Below are 14207 nucleotides of genomic sequence, written 5' to 3'. Positions count from 1 at the left end.
GGTTACAGTGGTACAATTCATTCGACGTTGATCATCTGTACACGTGTCATTCTGTTCGTGTAGTCAACAAGCAATTGGCACTTTTACCAAATTACTCAGCAGTGCCTCTAATTATGATGTGGACACTGTTTAGTGAACTGCGAAACAGGTACGCCGTTTAGTAGACTAATTAATACAATTTGTCAACATTGATCACAGTTTCAATCAAATCCCACGACAAACACTCAACTAAATTATTCAGCTGTCGCCATGTAGTCGGTGTGTATAGACGCCGGTCAAGACTAACTGCAGCGGTGAATCTCGTCACCTCATGTGAAGGTCTGATGGAAGCTTAAAGAGTTTTGGAATGGTTTTACCAATCAGGCCCAATTTATAATTTGTGTATAGGCAAGTTACAATTTGACATTGTATTTCGTATACAGGACTGAAGGTAGTCATTATTTATTTACTATCAGAGAAACCCTGCATTACCCAGGCATTTATTTATATCTGTGCGTCCACGGCCGTACCACTAGTGTCTGGCCGTGGGCTTAATGTTTATCTTCTGAAGTACTGAGCCGTGGCTGGCTCGCGTTCATGCCGTGGCGTCTTATTTCTCCCTGAGTTACTGCCATAACGAGTTGCTGACTTTGTCTGTGGCAGTAGCAGCGCTTATCGCTACTAGTACTGCTGTCCCATCTTTGGTATGACCGCTATATTTTCGTGTGGTGGTGTGTGTGGCAGTCAGTCGGTTGGGACAGAGCAGCAAGGAAGTCACTGCAGCGCGTGATCAGGCCGGGACCACTGGCGGCGTGCATGCACGGTCGGATTGTGAGGCCCTATCTGCGAGAGCTATGTAATTCGCTGCCCACCGAACCTGGACACTGAAGTTGAGTGACCATTTAACCTGTTATGAAACCTCAACTACTGTGACATCTCTTCGTTCATTGCCAGTTATTGCTTCCTGGGCCGTTCCCGCTAGCAGCAGTGTATGGTGTATTGGAGTCAGCTAAACTTTGCAGCCGTCTTCCTGGATGGTCTTTAACTATTAAATTGGTTGTTACTTATCAGTGAAGTGCACCAGCGGTATTTTGTGCATTGTGGTCGTTAACGCCCCAGTTAACTGCCCCGGTCGTTAGCGTAGTTTTTCTGGCAGTATGTTTCCTCACCATGTTGATGCTGTCCAGCACGATGTGTAGTTTGACAGCCTTTTAGTTGTTTGTTCATTTTTTTCTTAAGAGTGGTTATTGTGCGTTGGCTATATTTAGATGCCAATTTTGAAGACAGAGTGCGGCTGGTATCTTCGTCCTCGGCTGATATTTTCCTCTGTCGTACCGTTGGTTGGGCGAAAGGGAATTGATTAGGTTGTTGGTCGTCCCTTCTGCCGTCCCTGGGTCGGGTTGCCATCCGATTATTTAACCTTACTCTTGGCTGCCTGTCTCACCCCACCTTACGTTAGAGCTACCTTCTCAGGCTGATCTTTGGAACACTTCTGACCACCACTGTTCTGTTGGTTTCAGATTACGATTTTCATTTTAGTCTGATGTACTGTGCAAGGCCTTCAGCTGTCTATTAATTTAGTTTGTCTCAATTTTAAAATAAGGCCTTAAGCTGGCTTATATAAAAATTTTGAAAATTGATTTGTTTAAAACTATTTTTTTTAAATACTTGCTCTATCTGAAATTCTTGTTATCCAGGCCCTAAGCCCTGAGTTGTTCAATGTCTTGTGTGTGGCGTTCAGCCGAGTATTTACGTGGAATAATTGTTTTTCGCAAGGCTTTCAGCTGCGTGTATTCTTTAAAGTAATTTTTATAACTTGTGTTCTGGCCTTGATCCGTTCTTGTTTTTGGGACTTCAGCCCAGGAGGTATTGCACGTTTTCTTAACAAGGCCTTCAGCTGTATTGTTTTAATTCGATCCTTTTAAGGCAATGTGTAGTTGTGTAGTTAAGTAGTTCTTAGGAAAATAAAATTTGTGTGTTTTGCGCAACTAACAGTAACTGATTACGGCCCCCCTCCACAACTATAACCTGATCCACTCTATCCTGCAAAACCAGATTTCAAGTATGTGCCGTACAGTGCTATAATCTGGTAGGTACATTCAGTGGCGGATGTGGATACTGTCTCAGAAATTTGCAACAAATAAAGTTAGTAGCAAAGAAGAAAAAAATTCAAACGTTATAAATGATGTGGCAGGTTCTCATGCATCTCACTGTTTATGACCTCGTGTCTCCTTAACTACGTGTCGTACAATGGTAGAATTACCAGTTACGTTCAGTTCTATGTGTATATACTCTCAGCAAAATGTATCACGAGTACAGTTCGTAGTAAAGAAGTGATAAATTATGTCATGCCTCACGCGTTACTTTTACTCACTGAACAGTGGAAACGTAGTAGGTGTGGAGTCTTGCCCACTCGTTGCTTACAGGATGCCTCTGTGGCACAGAGGAAATGTCTTCGACATACAGTGAGAAAAGCAAAGGACCAAGGACTAACCCCAGAGCACAAGTTTCCGTTATGACTTCTACGAGCCTAAGACGATTTGTTGATATTTATTTTTAGGGAAGCACATTATTGTACTATTTGAGAAATTATTGCTGTAAGCAGAAATTCAAGTATATTCCACCTATTTACTTCCATAAAGACTATTGTGAATGAACACTGTGTAGATCAAGATAAATTAAGGGAGTCGAAGATTTACGGCTAATGGTACTGTCTGAGATGACAGCTGGATTCGCACTCAGGAGTAAGTCAATATAAATCGATAGTCAGCTATCGACCCTTATGTTTTCTGCCGTTGTCCTTCAAAAGCCGGATGGCTGATTTGAAAAGGAAGCCCAGAGATACAGTACTTCCGCAGCATATAGTTTTAAGTAATACCATATAGAACAATACGCTGGATAACGTACTAGATATACCTGTTACCATCCATTGCACAGTGACCACAGACAGTGTGGCCAAACTCCTACTATTGCACAGTTACGTATGTAAATTCACGCATTGTTGAACTCTTAAGTAATAAGGGCCCAGTAGTGTGTTGAAATTGTGTATAAACTGGGAAATGAGTTAGCTTCGATGGAAATAAGGAAAGAAATGTTCTGTTTTAATAAATGACATTCGGTGCCAGTATCATTTCGGTAATGTGTGGGGCTTGTCGTAGTCTAAATTTTGTGGAGATCTTAATGTATGTAAGCTGTATGCATGCCTAGTTCATGGTGAAGCAGAATCATAACAAATACAGCACGAAACATCAAATACACAATCACAACACCCAGAATACGAACATTCTAGAGAGGCGTAGATGTTCATTGAGCAAAATACGAAAGTTTCCTAATGATGGCTGTGAAAAGGTTTAATGCACTACCAAATTACGTTCGGGTACCACCGACGGTGAACGAAAAAAAATTATTGCAGTGTAAAGCAATCCTGACGCAGTCCAACTTCAGCTAGTCAATGACACAGCACTGGTAATGAATGGTAGTATACTTCATTTAAATACAGGGGGGAAGCCGTCAAGACAGACTACTGCACATATATCCAGAAACCGCATACCTACCGAGCTGCTGTTTTCACTAAATTATAGTTCACAATGTTGGTAATTTTCAGGCGTACACAAGGAATTTTAACTTTTGCGGCTGACAAATATGGCACTGGCTTCATTTGTTATGAAATGTTAGGGAGCTAGGTGGTGAAGTAGTAAGGTGCTGGCTGGGCTTTAATATGAACCATAATATTTTAAACAAATTTATTTAAATATTCAGAAACCCAAAGTGTGCAAACAACTATTTCTTTTACGTTACAAAACGGCCGCAATGGACTACGGCAAACAATAATTTTGATCAGAACGAATCCAATTAAGAACGATAACAACCAAATGCAACTATAAACTCACTGTTAAAATCCTTAAGCTATTTAAATAAATGACCATAACGTCACTGAAATGCCCTGCTAAACCCGCAGGACAGAACAGATAGAATAAATTATGGAAAGGGGCCAAAATAAGGGGGCTGTGAGTTACACTCGAACATACAACTTCATTCTTTGATCAAACATTACAAGAGCCCAAACATTTTTTTAAACACACAGCTTTAATCTTTGGGACTTAATTACCGGCTGAAAGCCACTTTAACTTAAAAACGGCTGAATTCCAATAACTTCAAACGCAAGCATAATCAGAAATTTAAAAGGCAAGCCTTATCTTGAAACAGTTCTTAGTTAGGCTGAAGTAAACAAGTTAAATTCAAATCGGCTTAAAACTGAAAACATTAACTTTTTTTTAATACCAAAGTCCTTAAGTGAAACAGTTCTTTAATTTAGGCTGAAGGCCTTAAGAACAAACAACTGAAACTCAAACCGACTGAAGCCCGAAGACTTAAAAATTCAAATTTTTTTAAAATGCCAAAAGACTTACATGAAACAGTACTTTAAACTATGCTGAAGGCCTAAACAGTAAAACAACTCTGATTTAAAACAAACAAAAGAAAAAAACAGACTAGAAGCCATACAAGTACCAACAAGATTTTTTTTTTTTTTAAAAAAAAAAGGCAGTACACGCAAGGGCGCCCAGATATACGAAGTAGGCCTGTAATACAAACACTAACGCTCGCTTAGGTGAGACAGGCAGTCGGGCCAACCATTCACGATCCGTCGACAAGCCAACCGACCGACAATCAGCGGACCCACCGACAAGATAACTTCCACTTCACCTGACCAGGGCACAACAGGGAGTTCAACGGAACAACGTAAAAGATATTGGCACCCACAACCAATCATACACCGAGCTGTCAAACTACACACCGTGCTGGACAGCAACAACACGATGAGGAAACTACAATGCCTTAAATTTACGTCAACGCCCCGGACAGGTAACCAGAACGTTAATGCCACAAGGCAGAAGATTCAGCTGGTGCGCTTCAACTCAAATAACCAAATACAGTGAAACTCCACCGAAGGGTGGCTAGAATTTTCAAACTTGAAAACCACGTTGTTGCTCATGGGAATATCCCAACAGCCGACAACGAACTCCAAACGACACAGTGTTAACAGTCTTGACTGGCTGGTAGATTAAATCAAAACTTAACTTTCGTGTCGAGGGTCGGTGAGCCACAGACCTCGTAGCAATGGGAACAGCGCCACACTCTCAGACACCGCGTAGAGACCGCCAGCGGGCCCCGGCCTAATTACGCCCCGCGGAGAATTCCTCACTGCTCCAACGCCAACAGACCGACACTCAGAGCCGGTAGGAAGACTGCATTTAAAGTAACTTGTCAGTCAAAATCACACAAACTACACACAGTTTCACGAACACAATGCTAACGGCAGTGCCTGTACTATAACAGGGACGAAACACGAGCCAGCACACACAGCCAGCCCATAAGCGATCGCCGGTCAAATACCCGTCGTCACCCAAGACGACCGACCTACGACCAAACAAAGTCGTCCCCGCTTTCAATCATGTGTGTCGGCAACGTCGGCGGGACTCATGGCGGTCCGGACCTCACTCTTGCCACGCCCCGAATGAACTTGAGTCGCGTGCCAACTCAAACACTGCCAGGTCCGAACTAACTCACAACACACGACGACCGGGAAGTAATAGCAGTCCAGCAAAGATAATACGACAGGGCATATATCGATAAGCGCTGCTGCCGCTCACGGGCAGTCAAGGCAGCAACTCAGTGACACCAGTAACTGAAAATTAACATAACGAGGTGGCAGTATGGTAAAACAAGATGCAAAATAAGAAATGGCTCAGTCACCTTCTCCATATTTCAATATGGGCACTACAAATGATGGCATGTAACGTTCTTCAGGCATTCGCCAATCCAAACCCCGCCATCGGGTTGCCACAGTGTATGTTGCATATAATCACTCCAAACCACTCGCTTCCCATCATCCAATGTCCAATGGCGTCGCCGCTTAAACTACCTCGAGCATCGCTTATCACTGACTACAGAAATGTGTGACCTCTTAGGTGCTGCTTAACCACTGTACCCCACTCTGCTTAGCTCCGTGCAAGCAGTCATTGTGATACATGCGACTTTTTACAACCAACCACCGCCTGCAGTCGACTTGGACAGCTTTAGAGCGGTTGAAATGTCGCTGGTGGAGTTTTTACTCAAGTGACATTCAGTAACTAGTCCGCGTTCAAAGTCACAGACAAATTCTAATCTTATTACTGTTCCTCTACTAATGACCCAACAGTGATGTTCAGATGTGTGTGAAATCTTATGGGACTTAACTGCTAAGGTCATCAGTCCCTAAGCTTACAAACTACTAAACCCAAATTATCCTAAGGATAAACACACACACACATGCCTGAGCGAAGACTCGAACCTCCGCCGGGACCAACCGCACAGTTCATGACTGCAACGCCCTAGACCGCTCGGCTAATCTCACGCGGCTGACCCAACAGTGTAGCCTCCTTTTTATACTGGAGGATCTACCTCTGTTGGTCATTGCCACATTACATAGGGGGTATTTAATCCTCCCTGCTGCATCAGAAAGAACCTTCCTAGAGAAATTCAGTCTGATCAAACCACAGCAAGATAATTGCTTCAAACTATGGTTCCGCCATCGGAAGAAATGGTTCTGCAAATATCTACCTGAGACACAGTTCACAATGAGACTATATGATTTGAGATACGACACCTTAAAGTGAAGGTCGCGCAATGCGGCATTTATCGGTGCGACGCTCCTGTTCCCACTGGGATAATACAGTGTGTGATATGATACTGTAAAGTGAAGTCGCAGTTTCAGTTGCACTGACGAGGTCATCTGAGAGAACGTTATTGTGACATCTTAATAATGCATAAAGGTCCATCAAATAAAACCAAGCCTGCGTCATAATTAGGCTGTTACAGAAGTAAAAAAACTGCAACATTGTCCGCTATAGCTAACAAGGGAACCGTGCCTACTCGTCATCACCAGTTTCTTCCAAATTTATGGTAAATGCAGGATTTGGGCCGAAATGAAAGTGACACAAGTGGGAGCTCCAGAGGGCAATTAATGTTAACATAAATGTAACCGTAGGCTTCCGCGGCCGTTGTCAATGTCAATAAAATTCTTCTGGGTTAGAGACCGCATTGTCATTTATAAAATTCCAACGTTTCGGCGTCTGTTGCAAGACGCCTTCCTCAGGGTGTGTTGCTAACTGGCGTCTTGCAACAGACGCCGAAACGTTGGAATTTTATAAATGACAATGCGGTCTCTAACCCAGAAGAATTTTACTGACATCGATAATGTTAACATAGTTTCCACGCAGCACTTGGCGCAGCAGGAAGAGTACAGAACGGTAATACAAGGGTCGTGAAGTCGAGTCTCTACACGGAATATTTTTTTTCAATTTTTACGTTAGTTACATAGTATATAATCCGAAATGTGAACAAAGGAAACCACTCGTATACGGCGCAATATGCTACAACCTTCTATGGAAAACTACTGTCAATTGTATACGTGTGCCTACAAAGGTAATGGTTTTTGTATTTAGGATATAAAAACAGTGGTTGAGTAAGAGGCAAAATATAGGAACGTCGTCACTTATTCGTAAAAATTTAGGAGACTTACGACAGACTTATACAAACGTTTCGTTGATTGATGTGATGACGCACTATATTCAGAACAAATATCTTCTGTGTATTTTCTGCCGCGCGGGGTTAGACGAGCGGTCTAGGGCACTGCAGTCATGGACTGTGCGGCTGGTCCCGGCGGAGGTTCGAATCCTCCTTCGGGCATGGGTGTGTGGGTTTGTCCCTAGGATGATTTAGGTTAAGTAGTGTGTAAGCTTAGGGACTGATGACCTTAGCAGTTTAGTCGCTTAAGATTTCACACACATTTGAACATTTTTGGTTTATTTACTCACAGGGAACGACAAAAAAACCTGGAATTATAAGACCACATATATCAAGATGAAGGACCGCCATTACTCCCCTAAATGCACTCCTCTAGTCCAACGTTTCTATGTCTGTTTTTATAGTTAGTTGAAGAATTAGAAAAGCTTCAGAATCTCTGATGGAGGGAGAAAGAGGAATCACAAACTGAGAATACTTTTTAAAAATGCAATCCATTGTCCGAAACTGGTTATCCTGGCCAATAGTTGTCTAGATGATGCGTTGTGCATTGTATGCTGACAAAGTATGTGATGAGAGAGAACCTTTTATGAACGTAAACCAAGTTCGTTCTGCTACAGAAAATAACCATGCAATCGTACATATGAGGCGTTTATAATATGTGTAAGATACCTTGAAAATAGCTGAGCCGTGCCGGCTTGCATCGATCAATCGATCGCTAGAACGCGGTAGCGGGGGACGATCTTTGGTGGTTCTCCGCGAGAGGAGCTTCGACCAGTGAGAAGGTTGGCGGTAGGAATTTGCGGGCCGAATTTAAGGGAGCTCTTGCGGAGCGCGAGGCCGGTTTATCTCCGCTGTTTGGAGGCTACAGTAAACGGTTTTTGCGGAGCACAGACCTCATCCCGCGAAGACGGTGTTATCGGGCGGCTGTGGTGGCGATGGAAGTCTGGAAATTTGCCTTTATAGAGCATATGGAGATATTGAGTGCCACCTTGCAACCGATTTATCAAATATTTTGGTGGTACTCTTTCTACGTCATCTGCGCGCTGTTTGTTAAGGTCATAGTGCTGTGGCTAGTTTCAGCCTTCCTGGAAAGTCTGGTGCGTTTGCTGTTTATGGGGATTCGCTTCGAAGGAATTAAACTTTACCTTAATGGAAGCAACTACGTGTTATTAGAGACATTATTCTCAACTGTTTGTGGAATGTATGAAAGTTGCGTGGTTCGTGTTACATACCTAATGGAGTTACATTATTCACAACTAGCTGTTTAAACTGGTCATATTTCGAGTGCCTTACAGTGGACATTCCTTTTATATACAGTAGAGTCTAATTTAATCAGAGTGCCTTTTCACTGTAATCACTTTAGTTAAGCATTTGTAAAACATTTTAATGGGATAAGTCAGAGTGCCTTTCACTCTAACCATTTTAGTTATGTATTTGTAAAACATTTTGGTGGGGTTGTTAGTTGACCCGCCTTGAGATTTTCTATGGTAAATTCTGCTAAAATAGGAACGTACTTTTACTTTAATTGTTATGGTCAGCCTGGTAAACCAAGTTTGACATCTGAGATGCCGGCCGATGTGGCCGAGCGGTTCTAGGCGCTTCAGTATGGAACCGAGCGACCGCTACGGTCCCAGGTTCTAATCCTGCCTCGTGCATGGATGTGTGTGACGTCCTTAAGTTAGATAGGTTTAAGTAGTTCTAAGTTCTAGGGGACTGATGATCTCAGATTTAAGTCCCATAGTGCTCAGAGCCATTTGAACCACTTCTGAACATCTGAGATTCGGTTGGTTAGCTGTTTGAAATATTGGAGTTTACTTTAGTAAGAGCTCCCCGATTCGTTACTTACGGCTAGTATCTTACTGCAAAACATATTAGAAGTCAGCGAGTTTGAATTTTCTTCCATTTAAAAGTAGTGTGAAATGACAATTCCGGCTGCATAATTATTGCAAGTAACTGTTTGCTAATTAATTTCTCACTCCTGTAATCAGAGTCCTACCCAGTTGTTTAGTGTTTTATTGCTTATCAGCATATTCGCCGATTGGGTAGATGTTTGTTTTTTATTTATTTGTGTTTGGCTCTTAAATGGCAATGTAATGAAATATGTGCCACTTTTTGTAAAGCAGTGCACAGTTATTACTTTTCTGAGGTTAGTTCTAAGTCTGTTGTAGTTTACGTTGTAGAGAACCTGCCCCACCCACCAGCACACGCATAGGTGCCGAGTTCGCCCCCCCCCCTGCCCCCTGTCCATCGGGGTATCCCGTCTATCGCAGGTCTGAATTCTATCTATATAACTTACGTCACTAACTGCCGTAACGCATGTTATGCTGCTGTTGTTACCTAACTTGCTCCACTGTTTTCAGATATCATATTTAAAAGCAAACTGAAAAAAATTATGTAAATGTTAAGGTTTTGATTGTTAATCTGCAGCTTGGCTGACTTCAGATACCTGTTAATGTTTGACAGCTTGCTTAGTTTCTCAATGGTTTAAGACTTTTTACTGACGTCAATGGCTAATCTTATTTCCTATTTAATATTAGACAAGCTGTTTAATTTATTATTTGTTTTTAAAAGCTATGTTAGTGAGTGATGATGTTGTTGACTCCTGTTTAAATAAAAGATTATGCTTGTTTTCAACTGTGAACGCTGATTTCTTGCCTTCAGCCCCAGAACTACCGCTCAACAGCGTATTAAGATGCTTAAGGGTAACTACACACAGTTCAGTCACTGCTTTTCCTGTTTCTATGATGAATATCACACCACCACACGTAAATTCGCAACTGTAATTTCATTCCTCTCAGTTTCTGTACTGAATTTACGGTTGAGCTAGCCCCTCTTCTTGGGAAAAAAACGCAGGTCACACCCATCTACAATAAGGTAGTAAAAGTGATCCACAAAACTACTGTTCAATATCCTTGACAACGATTTGTCGTAGAATCTTAGAACATATCCTGAGCTCAAACATGAGGTATCTTGAACAGAATAACCTCCTCAATGCCAGCCAGCATTTATTCCGAAAACATCGATCATGTAAAACTCAACTGACACTTTTCTCACATGACATAGTGAAAGCTTTGGATCAAGGCGGTCAGGTAGATACAATATTTCTCGATTTCAAAAAGCATTTTACTCAGTACTATACCTGTGCTTACTGTCAAAACTACGGTCATATGGGGTGCCAAGTGAAATCTGTAACTGGATTGAGGACTATTTGGTAGGAGGCCGCAGCGTGGTGTCTTGGATCGAGAGTCATCGTAAGATGTAAAAGTAACGACAGGTATGTCCAAGGAAAGTGTGTCTGGACCCTTTACGGTTCACATTATATATTAATGGACCTTCCAGACAATATTAATAGTAACCTAAGATTTTTTGCAAATGATGCAGTTATCTATAACGAAGTGCTATCTAAAGAATTTGCATGAATATTCAGTCAGATCTTGATAATATTTCAAACTGATGTAACGATTGGCCAGAAATTTAAAATTGTGCACTTTTCAAAACGAAAAAAAGTTGTATCCTACGACTGTAGAAGCAATGTGTCGCTGTTGGAATCGGCCAACTCATACAAATAGATGGGTCTAACACTTTGTAGGGATATGAAATAGAATGATCACGTAGGTTCAGTCATGGGGAATGCGTCTGGTAGACCTCAGTGTATTGTTAGAGTACTGGGGAAGTGCAACCAGTCCACAAAGGAGATAATAAATCACTCATGCGACCGGTTCTAAAGTGTTGCTCAAGTAAATGGGACCCCTACCAGTTCAGACTAACAGGGGATATTGAACGTTCACAGGGAAGGGCGGCAGGAATGGTCACAGGTCTGATCAGAGAGAGAGAGCCATAGAGATACGGATATAACTGAACTGGAAGACGTTTGATGATACACGTAAACTGCCGGACGTTGTGGCTGAGCGGTTCTAGGCGCTCTAGTCCGGAACCACACTGCTGCTACGGTCGCAGGTTCTAATCCTGCCTCGGGCATGGATGTGTGTGACGTATTTAGGTTAGCTAGGTTTAAGTAGTTCTAAGTCTAGGGGACTGATGACCTCAGATATTAAGTCCCATAGCGCTTAGAGCCATTTGAACCATTTTTTACACGTAAACTAACTCGAGAAAGCCTATTAACGAAGTTTCAAGAATCGGCTTTAAATGATGACGTTAGGGAATATACTACAGTTCCCTACGTATCTCTTACATAGGGACCGTGAGGATAGACTGGAATAATTACTGCACGCACAGAGGCATTCAAACAACCATCCTTCCCGCGTTCCATACGTGAATGCACGAGGAAGAAACCCTAAAAAGTGATACTGTGGGAATACCCTCTGTCATGTGCATCACTGCGGTTTGCAGGGTACAGATGTGGATGTAGATACGTACGAAGTTCTCGATCATGTCTTATAATGACTTCCAGGAAATTTGTTTCCAAACTCAAATTTTCCTTTTTCTTTTATTTCAAAGTTCCCGGATATGGACTCGCATCACGACCTGCTGATTGCCGATCTGTACTCTTTCACCAGTGACAACCAATGTCTGGAAATTACGTTATAATTAATTGCTGACGCCTCACTTGACATGCATCAAAAATGGTATTTTCTCTTACCGCTTGGCCACCTGGAGCTCCCACTCTTGGACATAGCAAAATTTAGGCGAAGAAAATGATGAAGAGTATGCACTGTTCCATTATAAGGAGAAATCATACTTGTATACTTTGTGACAAAAGTCATGAGATACCTCCTAATATTGTGTCGACCTGGCGTAGAGCAGCAGCTCGCTGTGGCATGGACTCAACAAGTCGCTGGAAGTTCCCTGGAGTAATACTGAACCATGCTGCCTCTATAGCCGTCCCATAAATGTTTGACACGATTCAGGTCTGGCCATCCGCTTGGCCAGTTCATTCATTCGAGCTATCTAGAATGTTCTTCGAACAAATCGTGAAGAATAGTTGTGTCCCAGTGAGATGGCACATTGTTATCCAGAACCCAGTCCATTCCCCCAGTGAGGTGGCACATTGTTATCCAGAACCCAGTCCATTCCATGTAAACAAAGCCCACACCATTATGGAGAAACCATCAGTTTGAACAGTGCCTTGTTGACGGATTCGTAGCTACGTGGGGTCTGCGTCATCATCAGTTCTTACCAGCTGAATCGGGACTCATCTGACCCAGCTACGGTTTTCCAGTCGTCTAGGGGACACGCGTTATCGTGAAGAACACCGACGAAGAGGCGCTGCAGGTGATGTCATGCTGTTACAAAGACATGGCCCATTAACGACGAATTTTGCCTCAATTTCCTAACGGATATGTTCGTCATACGTGTCGCATTGATTTCTGCGGCTTTTCCACAAAGTGTTGCTTGTCTGCTAGCACTGACAACTCTACGCAAATGGCGCTGCTCTCTGTCGTTAAGTGAAGGCCGTCGGCCATTGCGTACTCCGTGGTGAGATGTAATGCCTGAAATTGGATATTCTCTGCACGCTCTTGGCACTGTATACCTCGGAATATTGAATTCCATAACGATATCCAAAATGGAATGTCCAGTGCATGTAGCTCCAACTACCACTCCGCGTTCAAAATCTTTTAGTCCCGGTCGTGTGGCCATTATCACACGGGAAAACTTTTCACCTTAATCACCAGAATAGGAATGAGTAGTCTCTCCGACGCTCTGCCGTTTTATACCTTGTGTGCTCCGTACTACTGCCATGTGTGTGTGTTTGAATATCGCTGTCTCGTGACTTGTCACTTCAGGGTATATTTACTCTTTCTACGTGAAATGTCGTGGTTGCCTCTGCCTTTTTATGGAAACTAGAGCATTTTCTACCTCTTAGTTTTTAATATACGCGTTAACAAAGGAAAAGATTAGCCTCTGACTAATTTTGCTGAGTGTGAACAGAAATAGTTTCGATACCCGCTCGTTGTGCAGACTGTGGTGAATCTGTACATCGTTGTCACTGCCGCCGCTGGCAGAAATTGCAGCACATGCTCCCATCAAAATACCTCACACTCATCGCAGCCGCCGCGCTGTCGTTTCTGCTCTTGATGAATGGATTCCGATAATTAAAATCTGCGAACCTGCGCGGACAGGAAGAGAGATTGCCATCAGCAGATTAGCTTCGCGCTGCCCGCCGTGAGTTATGCGCCAAGTTACGCGAACAATGGGCCGGGTGCTGAACGGTCTGGCAAAGCCACACGCCTGTCACTGTGGCTATGACACTCTAATTTCGCAGAAAGGTGGCGTGTAGCTTCACAAAACGTTTCACTGCCGCTTGATTTAGTGCCGCGTTTAAAGGGAATGCTCTTCCATCTTCGTCAGGGCGTTATCACATGTGACAAGTACACGAGGTGCCGTCATTTCCTTTAATGAAACCGGCACAGCGATGTGGTCGTGTGAAATTCGGCGTTTCATGTAATTCGCAGCGTCGTGTAAAATCTCGACTTCTGAACTCGTATGTAACTCATTAAACTGTTTTCGAGTGTTCTGAAAAAGCTCGTAAACATTTAATTCGTTACAGCTTGTCAAGTTAACAGCAAATTTGTGCTCCTGATGACATCGGTACTGTCCTAAATTATAATATAAAAATGTTTGGAATGTCACAGAGATTTATGTGTGTTCTCTCAGATACCATAGTACCTGTAATGTTCGGATACAGCATTAATAGTGTACTG

This window comes from Schistocerca gregaria, chromosome 3, assembly GCF_023897955.1.
Source record: "Schistocerca gregaria isolate iqSchGreg1 chromosome 3, iqSchGreg1.2, whole genome shotgun sequence".
Classification (NCBI taxonomy): domain Eukaryota; kingdom Metazoa; phylum Arthropoda; class Insecta; order Orthoptera; family Acrididae; genus Schistocerca; species Schistocerca gregaria.
This window is presented reverse-complemented; position numbering follows the sequence as displayed.